The sequence below is a fragment of the Bos mutus genome, chromosome 29 (assembly GCF_027580195.1).
Source record: "Bos mutus isolate GX-2022 chromosome 29, NWIPB_WYAK_1.1, whole genome shotgun sequence".
NCBI classification, from domain to species: domain Eukaryota; kingdom Metazoa; phylum Chordata; class Mammalia; order Artiodactyla; family Bovidae; genus Bos; species Bos mutus.
In genome coordinates this window covers 35,478,453-35,492,511 of record NC_091645.1, presented here as the reverse complement: position 1 = coordinate 35,492,511, position 14,059 = coordinate 35,478,453, and the positions used below count along the sequence as shown (strand labels likewise).

The window sequence follows — 14,059 nt, the reverse complement described above, 5'->3', positions numbered from 1 at the left end:
AGCAATGCCATCCTGGTTTCAATGTATGACTTCTGGTCTGGCACAGATGTCCCAAGTGGTGCAAATGCAGCAAAACTCTAACCAGGAGCTGGTAAAGGGCTAATGTGGACATTTGCTCCAATAACCTGAAGGCTCGATCCCCACAGGGCCAACAGGGATAGGGAAGGAGGAGACACATTTGCGAAAGTTTCTGAGAGCACTCAGCCCGGGTTGGAGGAAGAGAGTGCCAGGATGGAGAGAGGACAGTGGAGACACTCAATGTGATCCGTTCCTGCAGCTGCATCTGGGGGATGAAGGTGGAGATGTCCCTGAATTTAATTCCCAAAAAGTAGGTGACTTTTGACAGAGCAATTCTAGGAGGTGGAGGGGGTCAGTGTGCAGAGCGAGTGGAGGGATGGGTGCTGTGAGAGCTTCTCAGGGTGGCAGCGCTGTTTAAGACCTTGGTAGTAACAGGCAGGAGAGAGACGCCACCGGAGGGAAAAGCTATTTTAGGAATAATCGTATTTATTAAGGAGGGCATCCCTTTCTAAAAGACCCTTGGCCTCTGAGTCAACCCGTTCTCCTAGCTTTCTTCTTCTCTCACTGTGCACTCCATGCTGCTGCTGCTGCTAAGTAGCTTCAGTGTCCGACTCTGTGCGACCCCATGGACTGCAGCCCACCAGGCTTCTCCGTCCATGGGATTCTCCAGGCAAGAACACTGGAGTGGGTTGCCATTTCCTTCCCCAATGCATGAGAGTGGAAAGTGAAAGTGAAGTCGCTCAGTCGTGTCTGACTCTTAGCGACCCCATGGACTGCAGCCTACCAGGCTCCTCCATCCATGGGATTTTCCGGGCAACAGTACTGGAGTGGGGTGCCATTGCCTTCTCTGGTGCACTCCATTGTTTTCAGAAAAAAATCAAGGGCTGGAAGAGGCAATTGGGGAGCTGAAGTGACATTGTACATTCTCCCCAATCTGACTCCCTAGTTACAGTCTGCTCCTTGAACAATTCCCAGGTGAAATGGGTTGTTTTGTTTCTGAATGGTATTTAACAGGGCAGCAAATTTGGAAAGCACTGCTTTTTTCTTTATGGAGTGATACAATGACCCCTTTGTTATGAGGCAGATTGATGAGTACAAACTAGCTGAAGGAATCATACAGGCAGGACACATTTTAAAATACTGTGACTGTTCTACAATATTCTAGCAGCATCACAGGAAGAAGCAGAGGAACCACATGTTAGATTTGCTGAAGCAGGAGGCAGCAGCTCAAGCACGGTGTCTAAACTGGAACCAAAGCAGCCCAGAGTGGCCCTGGTAGGAGGCAGGCTTGAAGGTTGATTTTGCTCCATCTAGTTCTGGGACTTTCAGTCACCTGCCTGCCCAAAACCCCCAAAGAAGGGAGACAAGTGGGAAACAGCTGGGCATGGCCTCTTCTGCCATCAGCGTTTGGAAAAGGTGTGCAGACAGAGACGGGGCTTTCTGAATGATGCTCTGCCCCTCCTAGATTTGGGTCATAAAAGCCCGAGTTCCCTGTTGGATAGATTTGTTTGTTGTGTTTTGATTTTGTGCCAACAATAAGAAATCTGGGTTCCCCTGGTGGCTCAGTGGTAAAGAATCTGCCTGCCCATGCTGAAGACACAGGTTTCAACCCCCGGTCCAAGAAGATCCCACAAGCCCCGGAGCAAGTAAGCCAATACACCACAACTGCTGAGCCTGTGCTCTAGGACCCAGGAGCTGCAACTACCAAAGCCCTTGCTCCCAGAGCACGTGCTGCATGACAAGAGAAGCCACTGCAATGAGAAGTCCGCACACCACAACCAGAAAGCAGCCCCTGCTCGCTGCAACTAGAGAAAAGCCTGAGCACCAGTGAAGACCCAGCATAGCCAAAAATACACAAATAAGTAAAACTAAAAAAAATAAGACGTACTGACATACAAATTATATAAGACAGAGAAGGGGGAGAGATTCTCCACTTTCCTCTCTCCCTGCCCACCTGTCTCCGGCTAGTGCCCTCATGGATGAATCCAGGGGAACCCCACTTCTCCAGGAGTTTGAGAAACAGCCCAGAGGATCCGCCCCTGGGAGACAAGCAGATGGGGCTTGAGGAGGAATCCGTGTGCCGACAGGCCAGGACTGCCTCAAAGATGCGTCACATCACTATGTAAGCTTATTTAGCACAATTTAGCTAATTTGAGTTTTCAGTGGGTTCTTCACTTCCTACACCCCAGGGCTCTTCCCCCCTTTGCCATATTTTCCTTATAGACTTCTCGGTTCCTTTCAAAATTTGGGGGTCATGAGGAAGCAGAACTGCTGTCTTCTGGGACACAGGCTCTTTTCTCAAATTCTGGGGAAAGCACTTTGTGGGAACGTGAAGACTGGCTAGAGGATGGATGTGAGGCAGAGTGGAAGAGCCCACGCTGGCCATCAGTTCAGGTCTGGCTGATGCAGGAGGTGGGCCGGCGGAAGACTGTGGATGGGGAGAGTTAGCACGGGAGGCTTAATGAAAGCTGGGAAGAGGACAAGCCTGTTTCCCGTCGCCTTTCCTTTTCAGGAGCCCAGTGCTTCTCTGCTCTTCTGTTGTCCCTCTGCCCTCAACCCTCTTAACTAGAAAAAAGTGAAAGTGTCAGTGACTCAGTCATGTCCCACTCTTTGGGACCCCATGGACTGTAGCCCTCCAGGCTCCTCTGTCCATGAGATTTTCCAGGCAAGAATACTGGAGTGGATAGTATTCTCCAGGAGATCTTCCTGGCCCAGGGATCGAACCTGGATCTCCCTGCATTGCAGGCAGATTCTTTACCATGTGAGCCACGAGAGACGCCCCTTAACCAGAAGCCCAAAGCTAAACGCCTGCAAACACACACACACACAAAGAAACCTGTGTTTTGAGCTGAGACGAGATCAATTGTGCCTCCCCGTGAATTCAGTTCCCATTGCTCTCCCAGGGGGACTCGCATGAACCCTTTCATCTCAAATTATGAAATGAAATGCCTTGTACGCAGTTAAAGAAATATGAGGTGTGGGAAGTCTGTTTCACCCTCTTAAAGCATATCAGATGCTTGTCTGCGGAGCATGTTCTGGTAGGCAAAGAGGGCAGCTGAGAAGAGTGGGCAGCGAGAGGCACTGCAGACCACTGGGGAGTGGGTTGGGCTGAGCTGTGGACCACCACCCCACTCCCTGGCCTCTTGGTTGTAAATCAGAGGTCTCCTGCGAACTGAAAAATTAGGTGGAGTAGGATTTCTGCATCGGATAAGAAAACGAGGTCAGTAAAGCCTTAGTGAGAACTGGATGAGACTGGAGAAGAGCTGGAAACCATGCCACTCAGAGCGCCTGCCCGTGGGTCCAGTTTATCCTGCAGACAGGAGTGGGCGTGGGAGCCAAGGAGGGTGGAGGGAAAAATAAAGAAGCTGAGTGACGAGGTTACGTAAAGAAAAATAGAAGAGGAAAACATGGCCTAATCCAAAAAGAACACACTTACATTTTGATTTCATGTAATATACTTCCTGCCCCTCAGAGTGGGTCTCCCCACCCCCACCCACCCCTCCCACCAACCCACCCCCGTGCTATGTGATACCAGGCAGGGCGGAATCCCTGAGCCCTGCCTGTAACAGCTCGCACAGAAACATCTGCATGGATTTGCCGGTTTTCCTTAAGCTAGGGCCAGCTCAGCTCCTCCAGGGCCGTGTGCAGCAAAGCTGCTGACAGCCCTGCAAGGCAAAGGCAAGAAGTTCTTCCTCGATTACAAAGGGCTCTGTTCCTCCAGACCAGGCAGTGGAGCGTCCTCTAGGGAGGGACGGCAGTCCAGGTGAGGAGTGAGGCGCGTGAGTGGTGAAGACCTTAAACCGGACGCTGGGTTAAACCCCAAGGGGCTGTCCCCTCTATCCCTCTCCCCCATCCCCAAACGACAGAAGCCAGGAAATTCCTGCTACAGGAAGTGGCCATGGGGGTGAGGGGTGTAGAGTGAGACCAACCCTGCTGGCTGGCTCGCAGTTGGAAGCAAGAGACAAATTCTGCTCAAGTTATGAAATAAGCCGATCAATTCCTATCTTGGGAAGTAAGAGCGCATGGTGCCCCCAGAGAGGGTGGGCCAGTCAGGCCCAGACTCTGCCCCAGACATCAGTGGGCGATGCTCCCTGGGAAGCCTGCTCCCCTCTCAGGGGCAGCCGTGCTGTGTCCCAGCACTGGTGGAGATTGCAGGCCTTGCTGTGCGGCAACCACGCAGTAAGCTCTCAGCCCCAGAGATCAGCTGAGCATGAATTCAAAGTCCACTAAGAGGATCGTTTAAAAACATTTCCATGGTGAGGTGGGGCTTGCTGCTGTAGCTTCTTGAGATGACTGTCTGCTATGTGTCTGCCTACCTTGTGAATATATCTACATCCGCTTCTAAAATGCCTTCTCGACTTGAATACCTTGAATGTTTTCTTAAATATGATAGGTCTGAGTAGCTGGAGCGGAAGCACTGTGGAACATTCTACAACATTCTCTCCAATCCGTGGTGCTTCCCAGGGGACCACCATTTCAACCCAGTCCACTCTGCCTTGAGAGCCCACAGAGCAAGCTTTTTCCCTTGGCCTGACACCATCCTCCCCATGGCAGTGAACAAATGGGTAAGACATTCAGAGGGCCTGGACGTTTGTCATCTTGACCTGAGTTTGCCTTGAGATGACTTAGCCACTCATGCTATGGAACAAAAGTGGTCCTGGTGAGAAAGCCAGGAGCGACTGACTATGAACACTTGTCCAGTTCCACCTCTGTTGCTGGCTTACATGCTGGTGGACTCCAGGGACTAAACTCCTCTCATGCTTCCTACTATTCCCATTTTTGTTGCTGTTGTTTAGTTGGTAAGTCACGTCAGACTCTTTCGTGACCCCATAGACCGTGTAGCACATCAGGCTCCTCTCTCTGTCCATGGGCTTCTTCAAGGCAAGAATACTGGAGTGGGCTGCCACTTCCTTCTTCACAGGATCTTCCCTACTTAGGGATAGAACCCAGGTCTCCTACATTGGCAGGCAGATTCTTTACCACTGAGTCACCAGGGAAGCCCTCTTATTTTTAAGGAACACATAAAAATGCAAGCCATATAATTCGGCAAACACATCACACCTTAGGTAATAATCTAAGACATATAGCTAGAAAGCTAGTGATAGCAAAGAAGTGCCAATTAAACAAAAACAGTAGATTTTAGACATGGCCATGAGATGGCTTCTGAAGATCACTTCATGTGTTGCCCTGTTTCCACCTGTCCTAAAACTTCCAGAGAGAGAGAGATTGGAGGTAAGATTATGGCTCTTAAGTAAACAAGCTACTTTTTTCTAAGTCTAATTGGTTAGAACTTAAAGAAAGGACTTATGCTCACATGAATTGTGCAGAAAGGAATTTTAACAAATAGAGAAGCAGTGCCAGACAGCACAGACAGATCAGAATTCAGAGAAGAAATCGCTTTCTGGGAAGAACCCACACCCTGCAAACTCTGCAGTCACAAGAAGTCCTTCTGTGCACTGGGATTTCCTGGTGAATACATTTGGAGGCAGGTATTCACACAGTTAGTAAATAACTGTGTTTACTCACTAAGTATGAGTAACTTGCTTGTCCCCCCAGTAATACTATTAGAGATCGAGCTGCTCTGAGGCCACACCTTTCTGAGGCCACCCTGGATTTCAGGGTTTCTCAGCTGCAGCACTAGTGACGTTTTGGGTTGGATCATTTACTGTTGGTGGGAGGGCGGTCCTGTGCATTGCAGGATGTTTAGCTGCGCCTCCCCACCTCCACCCACGAGATACCTCTGGCACCTCTCTCCCAGTCCTGCAGCCAAAAACACTCCCAGGCATTGCCCAGTTGTTTCCAGGGGATGGAATCCCTTCTCTCCCCCATGATGAGAACCAGTGATGTAAGGGGATGTAGGGACATCTTTTTTCTCCATTGTTTTCTGACAATTAAGTTAGCTCTTAGGGGAGCCCGGAGAGACAGAAGATGTCATTCCCAATGCTGCTGATCCCCAGCAGGTCGATGGAGTGGAGAAGTGCAGAGCAGGTGGGTGCCTGAGTTAACCAGTCCAGTCTGGGCGATAGGTGAAAGGTCACTGTGACTGCAGTTATTCCCACGCCCACCCCAAGCACCTGGGTTTCCCATGAACAAACCGAATCAAGCGCCAAGTGGGCCAGACCCTGCTGCGGCTGTGAGGAAAGAGAAATTCTGGATTCAGAACATAAAAACAACCCTTTGGCAATAGGCAGTGACTATAGCAGAGATGAATAATGGCATGACTCCCTAGAAGAAGCCGTCTTATTTTCATAGCAAAGCTATCTCTGTGTGCTGAGGCACGAGGGAGAATACTGTCTATATACAAAATGCTCCCCAAACATATGATGTTATGCCAAAAACTCTGAAGAGAAGGATATAACATCAAAAACAAACCAAAAAGAAAAAAAAAAAGGCAAAACTCTCTTGGCTCTGTTCAGTTCAGTTCAGTCGCTCAGTCGTGTCCGACTCTTTGTGACCCCATGAATTGCAGCATGCCAGGCCTCCCTGTCCATCACCAACTCCCGGAGTTCACTCTGTAGACAGAGCTAATGCTTCCTCTACATCGAAAAAAATAATTGCTCTGTGGTCGGTCACATCTGAATGCTGTTGGGTGAGGTAACGCTGTGGTTGCCATGGAGACGTGCTTTTTTAGCAGTGCTGGCATCAGGAAGCTTCACTGAGTTGCCTCTCATCTGTAGCTGAGTGCCTGATATACCGGGGGAAGAAAGTCATGGCCCAAACCAAGACATAGCTCGAGAGGGAGCAGAGCCGTGGCACCAGGGACACTCTCCAGATTTGTCTGGTCTGTAAGGAGACTCCAGTCTCCTTGGTGTGTAAGGAGACCAGTCGGGGGACAGCGGTGGTTTCTGAGCTTCCAGTGAAGGTAAGACAGGGACGGGGTGGAATGTGCATGAAGGCCAGCCTGTGACACTGACTCCTCCTCCCGCTGGCATTCGAATCCAAAGAAGCATCTGCTTTGAACTCTGCCTTTGAAGTGGGAGCTGACTCTTGCTGTCAGCATTCTGGGTTCTCAAAAGAGAAGACAGTTCTGTAGCCACAAATAGACTAGAAAAGGCTTTGACGGTAACATTTGGCTGGACTCGAGCACTCTGAATTCTCCTGGAAGAAGATTCATGGGCCGCGATGCTAACCCACAAACGTCACAGACTTTATGGTGGGACTCAGTGTGGTGTTTTTTCACAAGGAGCAGTATTTATGATCGCCTGGGCAGGTGCCTATACAGCCCGAGCTGCAACTCAGGCTCCCGTTCCTAGTAGCTCTCTCTGTAAGGACCAACTTGTGTCCCTAAGAGGCCGGGTCGGTATCTGACAAATGATGTCTCATGGTTGATGTGTCTGTTTCCAACAAGCCAAGGTTAACAGTCTGGCAGTGGACTGACTACATGTTATAAAGGTTGATCTCACAAAAGAGGATCATGAGTGGCTGACACCACGTTGTGTCCGTGTCATTCTGTGCTCGGGCAGAGGGGCTGGCCCTCATTTACAGCAGAAGAGGCGACATAAAAGCAGAATAATTGGATTTCAAATAGAATGGGAATTTTTGTACCCCATGGGGCTGTGAGGAGGAGACCTATTGTGTGACTTCTGGTTTCCAGGGAAATATGTTTCCTGTGCCACTGCTGAGATGTACTGGGTAAATTCCAGAAGGAATAAGGCAGAGTGAGCTGTGGCTTCTGGCTTCTTTGGCACCTAGAGTGAGAACTGACGCATTTTCTGAAAGAAATAATAGACTACAAACTAACATTCTTGAAGCTTTTAAGACTTTACCTAATCCCAGAAATTTTCTGAAAATATGATGGCTTCCGTTTTCACTTTATGGTATGTCTAGTTGCTAGGGGAGAAGGCAATGGCAACCCACTCCAGTACTCTTGCCTGGAAAATCCCATGGACAAAGGAGCCTGGAAGGCTGCAGACCATGGGATCTCGAAGAGTCAGACACGACTGAGCGACTTCACTTCCACTTTTCCCTTTCATGCATTGGAGAAGGAAATGGCAACCCACTCCAGTGTTCTTGCCTGGAGAATCCCAGGGATGGAGGAGCCTGGTGGGCTACCATCTGTGGGGTCGCACAGAGTAGGACACGACTTAAGTGACTTAGCAGCAGCAGCAGCAGTTGCTAGGGGAGGTAGTAAAAGAGCAGCTCCTTTTAAAAAACAATCTGAGTCCTGGGTTCCCCTGGTGCCTCAGAGGTAAAGAATCTGCGGGCCAATGCAGGAGACAGGTTCGATCCCTGGACCAGGTTGATCCCACATGCCACAGAGCAGCTAAGCCCGTGAGCCATAACTGCTGAGCCTGTGGTCTAGAGTTGGGGAGCTGCAACTCCTGAAGCCCACGTGCTCTAGAGCCTGTACTCTGCAACAAGAGAAGCCACTGCAATAAGAAGCCCGCACACCACGACTAGAGAGTAGCTCCTGCTCCACAACTAGAGAAAAGCCCACGCAGCAATGAAGACCCAGCACTGCCAAAAATAAAGAAATAAATAAACAAAAATTATATTTTAAAAATAAAACAACTGTGGTCATGAACATTCACCCTGCTTTGCAGTCTGACCAACAGATTCTCCTATTCCCGGTCGCCGTGCCTCTTTTCAAAATTTCATTCCAACTGATGTTCTAACCGGGGACTTAAGGAGAGGACAGCCCATCACGTGATGTGGGACAGATGCATTCAACCCCTGCAGAGAAAGAGAGTTACTTGTAAACACACAAAAACATGGGTGGGAAGTTCACCGGGGAATGTTACTGAGACCTGAGGCTGCTGCAGGGACTGGTCTTCCCTCATTGGGTTAATTTTTACCTTCATGAAATGCTGTTTCCTGTCTCTCCAGCTGGTTTCGTTGCTCTCAGCTCCCACATAGCCAGTTGGGACCCCGCTCTGGGTTCCCCAGCTTTGACTTAACTTCAATGGACGCTTCATCTCACCTCTGCTACTCATGCCTCACTCCTCAGCTCACCTTTTCCAGCCACCTTAGCTTTGGCAGCCTGTAGACCGGCTACCCCAGGTCCTTTGCTTGCCCTTCAGGTTACAGGAGCAAGAGAACTGTGCCACCACGGCTGCCCGGCGTGTGAAGGAACATGCTTTCTGAGAGGGGCATTGCCCTGCAAGTGGAGATCAACCTCTTAGTTCAGCCATTGGCTGCCATCCCACCTCTGAAAGACATCACCCCTTCCCTCCCTGATTCGGGTCCAGCTTTCTTTCCCGACGCTCTCCCTAGCCCAGATGGACCACTGGCAGGTCCTTTCAGACCTTCCTCTCTCTCACCTCTGTGGGTTTTTGACACCTGTGAGAGATTGGCTGAAATGCCCAGCCCCAGCCACTTCTTGAAGCCCATCCTTTCTGTGAAGCTTCCTCTGATCCTGACTGATGGAAAACAAAACAAACTACACTCTTGTCCAGTCCTGCTAAGCATGTCTCATTGCAACGTGCTGGTGCCCAGCAGAGGGGAGGGGGTCTCTCCACCCCTTGAATCACAGGCTTGTTTTGGCCAATGGAATATGAGCAAACACGACACATGGAGGGGCTGGGAAAGCGTGTGTGCATCAGGGCTTTTCCTCTATCTAGCTGATCCGAAACTTTTTTCCACCAGGAGAGTGAGGCTGGACCACAACTGGAGGACAAGACATCCTCTCCATCTCAGCCATCCCAGACAGGTGAGCCAGGCTCCCCTGGACACCCCGGCTCTGCTGAGCCAACCCCAGACAGAAGAACTGCCTGGACCCCCTCACAGCTTGCGTGAGACAACAGGTAGGTGTCTTGTGAACCACTGAGTGTTAGAGCAGTTTGTTAGGCAGCAAATCATCCCTTTGCACCTCCCACGTTGGAATTCTCCTTTTATGAAGCGCCATAGCAGCTCAGCTTGGGCTTCCCTGGTGGCTCAGAGGTTAAAGCGTCTGCCTGCAATGCAGGAGACCTGGGCTCGATCCCTGGGTCGGGAAGATCCCCTGGAGAAGGAAATGGCAACCCACTCCAGTATTCTTGCCTGGAGAATCCCATGGATGGAGGAGCCTGGTGGGCTACAGTCCATGGGGTCGCAAAAGAGCAGCTCAGCTGGTAAAGAAACTGCCTGCAATGCAGGAGACCCTGGTTCGATTCCTGGGTCAGGAAGATCCCCTGGAGAAGGGATAGACTACCCACTCCAGTATTCTTGGGCTTCTCTGGTGGCTCAGACAGGAAAGAATCCACCTGCAATGTGGGAGACCTGGCTTCAATCCCTGGGTTGGGAAGATCCCCTGGAGGAAGGCATGACAACCCATTCCAGTATTCTTGCCTGGAGAATCCCATGGACAGAGGAGCCTGGCAGGTTCCAGTCCACAGGGTTGCAAAGAGTCAGACAACTGAAATGCCTTCACACGTACACAATTCAACGTGTAGACAATTCCCTGTTCTCTACATTTGGAAGTATAAACAATATAAACCTGATAATTCTGTAAGTAATTTTTATAATTATGATGTAAATCTATTCTATCCTTAAAATATTTAAAATAAGCCCTTTATGGGAAAAAAATTTTTTGAGCCTCTTTTACCGAGTAACAGAATCTGACAATCAGCTGGTCCAATGAGCTAGCATAAATAGAGATAGTTGTGGCTGGGCTCTGGCGGGGCTCCTCCCCTGCTTTGGAGCAGAGGGAAGTTGAAAAGGAGGTCGCTGTTAAAAGCCAGCCTTTGGAGCCATTTGGACCGCAATGTGTGTACTGGTTCTATCAGGCACTGCTCGGGGCCCTGGGAGGACGACCTCTCTCTCTGAGAGTCTCCATTTCTTTGTCATTGGGTGAGCAGCCATCACCCCTCCTCCATGTCCTCCTGTTGCTTCTCTCCCTGCTACAGAGGCCGTGCATCTTGTCTGAAGAAGATGCTCATGCCAGCAATGCCTGCCAAAGGCCCCATTTTATAGTTTTGTTTATTTGTTTATTTATTTTGGGCTGCGCTGAGTCTTCCTTGCTGCTTGGGCTTTTCTCTAGTTGTGGCCAACGGGGACTATGCTCTCGTTGTGGTGTGCAGGCTTCTCTTGCAGAGCACAAGCTCTAGGGCGCACGGGCCTCAGTAGTCGTAGCACAGGGCCTCGTAGTTGCACTTCCCGAGCTCTAGAGCACAGGCTCAGTGGTTGTGGTGTACAGGCTTGGTTGTGTGAGGCATGAGGGATCTTCCCAGACCAGGGATCAAACCAGTGTCTTTTGCATTGGCAGGCAGATTCTTTACCACTGGGCCACCAGGGAAGCCCCAAAGACCCCATTTTAAACTCAACCAATTAAGGACAATCAAACCTGTCAGTCCTAAAGGAAATCAGTCCTGAGTATTCATTGGAAGGACTGATGCTGAAGCTGACACTCCAATACTTTGGCCACCTGATGTGAAGAACTGACTCAATGGAAAAGATCCTGACACTGGGAAAGATAAATGGCAGGAGGAGAAAGGGACGACAGAGGATGAGATGGTTGGATGGCATCACCAACTCAATGGACATGAGTTTGAGCAAGCTCGGGGAGTTGGTCATGGACAGGGAAGCCTGGCGTGCTGCAGTCCATGGGGTCGCAAAGAGTCGGAAACGATTGAGCAACTGAACTGAACTGAATTAAGGACTGCCGGAAATGCCATCTTCATCTCCTGTAACCTTCATCTTGCAATGGCTATTGAGTTCTGCCTCCATACATCGTGGCCATTTGCACAGCTATAAAACACGTTCTCCACCTAGACTCACCACAAGCTGTGAGCCTGGATGGACCGCACCAAATGTCAAGGGAATGGAAGAGACAGTGGTGCTGGAGAACGTGGCTGCATCAGACACTTAATTTCACCATCCGAATAGCTCTTCAATCTGTCCATTCCCACAGCTGCCACTTTAGTCCAAGCTCCATCCTGCCTTACCTACACACCTGCAGGTGCCTCCTTCTTACCTGGAATACACAGATAAAGCAGAGCCTACATGGTCTTCTGTGAGGATCACTTATTTAGGAGTAGTCCCAGGAATCAGAAGGGAGGGACAGGCAGACGGGGAGAGAAGGAATGTTCATATACAAGTGTATAAGTGGGGTCACCTCTGTGGAGAGTAGAGCCTGACGGCCCAGGAGGAGGGTTTATCCATCGTCTCCTGTTCTCCACTGGCTGAGGACTGCTCCTGGAAGCACAAGCTCTCCTGTAGTTTGAGTCATTCCTACAGGTGCCCCAATAGCTTCCTCATCATTGAGGTCACTGCAGGAAAAGGTGAACCTCAGGCTAGGGTTGTGAGTGTGAGGCGGAGACTGCCTGGGAGTGTCCACCACGGCCGAGGCTGAACGCAAAGGGGATGCTGAACAGGCGAGGGGCAGGGCTGCCGAGGCTTCCTGTGCAATCTCCTAACTGTATAATCTCTTCCTGTACCATCTCTGCCCTCCTCCGTGCTGGCTCCTTGCTTTTTTCTGCACAGGAGCAACAGTGATTATGTTTTCAAAACATTAACTGGATCTGTCACATATACACTCCAAACTCTAGGGCTTAAATCTGTGGATAAAGATCAGGCTTCTCTGGAGGCTTGGCTGTAAAGAACCCGCCTGCAATGCAGGAGCGGCAGGAGATGCGGGTTTGATCCCTGGGTTGAGAAGATCTCTTAAAGAAGGAAATGGCTATCCACTCCACTATTCTTGCCTGGAAAACCCCATGGACCGAGGAGCCTGGCATGCTACAGTCCATAGGTCGCAAAGAGTCAGATACAACTGAAGCAACTTAGCATGCATGCATGTATGGATAAAGGTCACAACCCTAAGATGGCTTGGGGAGCCCTGCCACCTCTGCCCACTGCTCCTGCCCGCCCCCACCTCACTCTTCTGGAATGTGCCCCCACCTCACTGTCTCGGAACAGGCCACCCTCCTGCTTGCCCTGTGCTGTGACCACACTGACCACAGGGCCTTTGCACATGCAGTTCCTTCTTTCACCACAAACCCCTGCTTGTCCTTCATCTCTCAGCTCAAGTGTCGCTCCCACAGAGGAGCCTTTCGAACTCTATCTCTGGGATGGGCCAGGGTCCCTTGTCAAGCCTGTTAGAGAACGCCACATTCTCCTTTCAGGGGATCTGCTGTCAGCATTTGCCTGATGGGGGAAGGGGAGGGGGCCGTAGGTAGAAGAGAGCAACCGACTTCTTAATCCATAGCCTTTGGGATATTAGGAAATCCCTACCTGTTCTCATGGTACCAACTAAACTATCAGGTAAATAAAAATAAATCAAAGCAATAAGACAATTGCAAAACCCCTAACTGGTCAACTGGTTGCTCTGGTCACTGTGTCTGGATGGCTGCCCCTTCGGGACCTGCCTGTCCCAGGGCATCCTCATCTATGGAGCCTGCTCCCTACCAAGCTGTATCTGACTGCTGCAGAACACACGTTTTTCCCTTCCAGAGACAAGAAGGGTCTGGAGAATGTTTCCTCCTGGGTCTTTATCCAAGTTCTGAGGTTCCCCACTTCCTGAAGGGCTAATGCTGGCTGAAGCTGGGAAGCCTTGTGGTTAGCAACAGTCTGAGCATCGAACTACCAGGACTTTCTCAGAGAAACAGATGGAGGTATTTTCACTCACCTAATCTGAAGAGATCACAAAACTTGGGCAGTAAGTTTAACTTTTAAACTCTTGAGAGTCCCTTGGACAGCAAGGAGCTCAAACCAGCCCATCCTGAAGGAAATCAACCCTGAATATTCATTGGAAGTGCTGAAGCTAAAGCTCCAGTACTTTGACCACCTGATGCAAAGAGCTGACTCATTGGAAAAGACCCTGATGCTGGGAAAGATTGAGGGCAGGAGGAGAAGGGGATGAAAGAGGATAAGATGGTTAGACAGCATCACTGATTCAATTGACATGAATCTGAGCAAACTCTAGGAGACAGTGAAGAATAGGGAAGTCTGGTGGGCTATAGTCCATGGGGTTCCAAAGAATTGGACACGACTGAGAGACTTCACTTTCACTTTTCACTTTCATGCATTGGAGAAGGAAATGGCAACCCACTCCAGTGTTCTTGCCTGGAGAATCCCAGGGATGGGGGAGCCTGGTGGGCTGCCATCTATGGGGTCGCACAGAGTCGGA

At 50.1% G+C, this 14,059-nt stretch overlaps 1 long non-coding RNA gene across 1 annotated transcript; it reads left to right on the top strand.

Moving 5' to 3' along the window:
• Positions 1 to 6,464: 6,464 nt before the first annotated feature.
• LOC138986239 (uncharacterized) lies at positions 6,465 to 13,091 on the top strand. Its single transcript, XR_011463097.1, has 3 exons — positions 6,465 to 6,880; positions 9,604 to 9,761; positions 11,201 to 13,091. It is a non-coding gene; the product is annotated as an uncharacterized lncRNA (long non-coding RNA).
• The last annotated feature ends 968 nt before the right edge of the window (positions 13,092 to 14,059 follow it).